Source organism: Mastomys coucha, unplaced genomic scaffold, assembly GCF_008632895.1.
Source record: "Mastomys coucha isolate ucsf_1 unplaced genomic scaffold, UCSF_Mcou_1 pScaffold7, whole genome shotgun sequence".
Classification (NCBI taxonomy): domain Eukaryota; kingdom Metazoa; phylum Chordata; class Mammalia; order Rodentia; family Muridae; genus Mastomys; species Mastomys coucha.
The window spans coordinates 45,899,117-45,903,702 of record NW_022196913.1 but is presented as its reverse complement, the minus strand read 5'-3'; the positions used below and the strand labels follow the sequence as shown (position 1 = coordinate 45,903,702).

The window sequence follows — 4,586 nt, the reverse complement described above, 5'->3', positions numbered from 1 at the left end:
CTTCCTTCCTTCCTTTCTCTCTCTCTCTCTCTCTCTTTTTCTTTCTCTCTCTTTCTTTCTTTTCTTTCTCTCTCTCCTTCTCTTTTCCTCCCTCCCTCCTTCCCTCCCTCCCTCATTTCTTCCTTCCATTTTTTCTTTTGGAAATCCTACAATTTTAACTCAAGCCCTACCTGAGAACACCTACTACTTTTCTCATGAGCCACTAGGCAAACAAATGAAGGACTGATCGATCATATGAAAGGGTACCTACCCTAGGCTTCATTAACAATAACAACAACAACAGCAACAACAACAACAAAAATCCACATGTAAACATAGAGGTAAGGTGAGTCTGTGGACTCAAGTCCTAATTTGGTATGTGTGGTGTCTCTGTGTTTGGGTGTGTTTGTCTATGTGTGTGTGTGTATGTGTGTGTGGTGTATGAGTGTATGTGGTGTGTGTGGTGTGTGGTATATGTGTGTGATGTGTGCATGTGGGTTTATGTGTGGGGTGTGTGTATGTGTGTGTGGCATGTATGTGTATGTGTGTGTGTATGTGTATGTGTAGTATATGTAGTATGCATGTGGTGTGTGGTATGTGTGTATGTGTGTGGTGTGTATGTGTGTGTGTGTATGTGTGGTGTGTGTGTGTGTGTATGATGTGTGTATGACAGTACTTATTTTCAGTTTAACATGGCACTGTTTCACATTCATTGTGTCACACTCACGACTTACATAAGGTAGAGAAACCTTCTCTGTGACACACTGGTTATAGCAAAGGCTGTCTGCTGAGGCTTCACCACAAATTTGCAATTATGAGAGCCTCAGAATATCTCTACTTTTCAAAATCCCTAGGAGTGTCACACTATGCTCCTGAGATGTCTTGGTCCACAAACTGACTTGTGGATATGAAGTGGAAGGGGTGATAAGCCCTTATACTATTTAGGGACTTATTGGCTGGGTCTCCAAAGCTCTGACAAAGACATAGGATTTTCAGGTCACTGAAGTGCAATGTAACACTTGACACATGGCTACTCTTCTGTCCTCTGATCCCTGCAGCTTGACCAAAGTAGAGAAGCACTCCTATATGCCCTGCTCCTAGGATGGTTTCTATGTTTAAGAAACCATCCTGTTTAAGGTTAGTTCTCAAGGCTGTGAGATGCTAAGCAGGCATTATGTGGGATTAATGGCCATTCATACCTCCCGGAATTCTTAAAAAAATCAAAAGGCCAGAGTCTGTACTTGTGCCAAGGAATACTTTCCTTCTTGTAAGTCATTCACCCCTCAGGCAGCTAAAGCCCCACAGTGAGCTAACATGTGAGGCTCTCCCTTCCCCTGGTTATGCAACTCTCTAGTGGGCACAGAGAAGCAGGGTACCTGGGTTTCATAGGTAGAAAACTCAGTGACTACCTTTTTTTTTTTTTGTAGTAAGTTATTATAGAGGAGATTAAGTCAGTATTTGGACTTCCAAATGGGCATGTATGTGAGGGACGGGGTCACTGGGAGGGGTTGTCTAGCATGGCAGCAGCTCATAGGTGAGGAGAGTTCTCTGAGGTCAGGGGGAGTAGACTAGACAGAAGCAACATCCACATCCGGTACCTTTCAGGGACTGGAGGATGCCTCAATAAGGAAAGTGTTTGAGAAACTGAGTTAAGATCTATAGCACTCACATGAAAGATGGAAATGTTGGCATGACGCACAATGTTGGCAAGCAGTGCTGGCAGGCAAGACAGGAGAATTCTCAGGACTTGGTGGTCAGCGTGCCCAGGCAGTTGGTAAGATCTAGGGAGATCATTGAGAAACTCTATCTTGCAGAATAAAGTGGAGATAACAGAGGAAGACTCCCGATGCCAGCCTCTGGTCTTGTCATTGGCAGGCACAGGTGTGGGGGTATGCACACATAACACACACACACACACACACACACACACACACACACACACACACGTCTGCACCTTTCTGCAACCAAGCAGCATGTCTCGTACCTCTCTCTTCACACCTGTCAGCATTAGAATGTTCCCAGAGGCAGGCCAACTTTGTCTTTTCCATCCAGACTTCCATGCAGCAAAAATAAGCAGTGCTCATTTCCTGTGTTTTTTGCAATGGCCTGGCAAAATTATTCCATTTTTATAATAATGGAGAGGGTTCATGAACTGATTCGGACACTGACCACCTGGAAAACAGGCCGTTTGTTTACCAAGGAAGCTCTTGTCATTCCTTCCTTGCCTGACCACGCTTCTCACTTCATTTCTTCTTCACTTATGTCCTCCAACTAGACTGCTTCCCTGTAACTTGATAAAGTGGGACATGCCTCTATCACTTCATCAAACCTACCCCAATGACCCTCTCGGAGTCTAGTGGTATGAGAGGACTGGTTTCAGCAGAGGAGCACACAGTTGCTACTTCTCCCTAGCTGCTTGGTATATCACAAGCTCTGGCATAAGGAGGGGAAGAAAGACTAAACGGGGTGGCATTCACTAGAGGTATCTGTTCTCTGGCTGTAATTAGGGAGAGTAGCTGGAGAAGTTAGCGAGACCACAGGCAAATGCTGATCAAAACTAAAGATGTGATATCAGACTCAAAGGACACAAGAACTGTTTTTAAAAGCAGGGAAGTTGCCTGTTGTGTGTGCAGCCCCAGCAAGGACCGTCTCTCCTCTTTGTGCAGTGATATATCCAGCAAAGGGATTAAATAGAGTATATGGTGATGCCCACACCAGCATCCCTAGTTCCCTGCCTCCTGATGGTGCCTGTGGTATAATCATTACCATCTGGAGAGAGGGTTTCTCTCCTAGAGACCTAATCAGCAGTTGGAATTCCAGGCAGGATTCTCCAAGGACGGATAAAGAGGAACTGACACCCCTCAGAGGATTCTGGAGCAGGCTTTCTCACTGATCACACACTTTATGCTGCTCCAGAGCCAAACCTGTAACTCCTTTTATTGATGTCTGTGATGACTCAACTTCATATCAAATAATCTCCGCCTACCCTGTCTTTCTCTGGGTGAGGCTTGTCCCAGTAGGGCTCAGATCATGGCAGTTCCTGAACCAACCCTGGTAGCTTGTCTTTTGCTACTTTATGGGTTCTTCTTTCTTCTACCCTTCTCCACCTTCCCCCCCCCCCCACCATTTCAGCCCTCTAACACTAGAAAGGAGAAGAAAAAAAAAAAGGATAGAGGAGAAAGGAAAGAGGTCCCTAAAAAACGTCAGGGGTCAGAAATTGGGCGACCTTCTCATTAGACTACTCCTTGCTGATTAGAGGTGTTGATTTCCTTTGGGGCAAATTTGATCTCCACCATTAGGATACCTAATTTCTTGTTGTTCTTGTTTTTTCTTTGCACAAGACTACTTAACAAACAATGAATAACCAAAACTCACCAACACCCTCACCTCTTGGGGCCTTATTATTTATATACCTGCTGAAAAATCTCCATAATTCCAAATATCTCATAATCGCAGAAGCAAACTGCAGTTGGCAAAATCCACACTCCTACTAGAGCACGAGGCAAATCATAGTCAACTGCTGTGGACAATCTGAAGCAGCCCCATATCTCATACCTGGGATTAAAATGAGAACATATTTTTATAACATTTCTGTGTTTTTAAAGAAACCAAATCTCCAAATTTGTCACTGTAAACCTTGGGTTGGTTGAACAACTTAAAAGCCTCAAGCCTGCAAATCCAGTGTGTAGCTCAGTCTATGATCAATGAGCAATGATCCTGACAACTGACACCTGTGCTATATTGTGAAATGTTCTTGCTATGATTTCACTGGGGTGGCCTATCTCAGAACAACCCCTGGCAGCAACCATCATCTTCTGAGTATCCTCAAATACAGTAGGGCCTTTCCTATCATTTTTCTTATTATTTTTTTTGAGGCAAAGTCTCACTGTATAGTTCAGGCTGGCCCTGAACTCATCATGTTGTGAAAACTAGCCCTAAGCTTTCACTGTTTCTGGTTCCGTCTCCTGAAGACCAAATATAGCCACATACCACCATATCACAGACTATCTCTCTTTTAAAGAAGAACACATGAGAACCTAGAGGAGGTGGTTGTGTACATTCCTCACTGGTGAGTATTTTAATAACTACACTTTATCATCTATGAATCAACATATGGGAGCCTCAGTCTGGTCTTCAGACTTGACATCTTTTTGGAGCTTCTAGCCCATCATGCATGGGGTCCCACCTCTCACCCACCAGTCTTCTCTTTGCAGCTGGGATTATACTAGTTGATGGGCCCTAAAAGCCAAGCTCATCTTTATTAGGTGTCTATACTGAAAGTTTTTACTGTAATCTTAGCCTACCTTGGGATCCTTCGCCATCTCTTTTAGCACTGCAAGATGCCCCTAGATAAAGAAAGGACCCTTTTATGCTGCTTCCTGAAACTTCAGCTTTCAATCATTCCTACCTCCAAGTGTACCCTCCCACCCCAAGCAAGTTTTAGGGATACTTCTTCACCGTGCTATCACTTTTCTAAAAGAAGACTGGTGGTGCCTTATGACTGTGAAGATCCATCCCTAGGTCACCTGTCCATCATTCTGGGAGCAGTTTCCCACTAAAAAAAAATCACAGTGAAGAATGGAGCTCAAAATCTATTTTTCCTGTTG

General features: G+C 44.0%; 1 long non-coding RNA gene across 1 annotated transcript; it reads right to left on the bottom strand.

Moving 5' to 3' along the window:
* Positions 1–570: 570 nt before the first annotated feature.
* On the bottom strand, positions 571–3,531 carry LOC116081452. Its single transcript, XR_004114901.1, has 3 exons — positions 3,393–3,531; positions 1,964–2,151; positions 571–1,760 (listed from the first exon to the last, which is right to left on the bottom strand). It is a non-coding gene; the product is annotated as an uncharacterized LOC116081452 (long non-coding RNA).
* Positions 3,532–4,586: the final 1,055 nt, after the last annotated feature.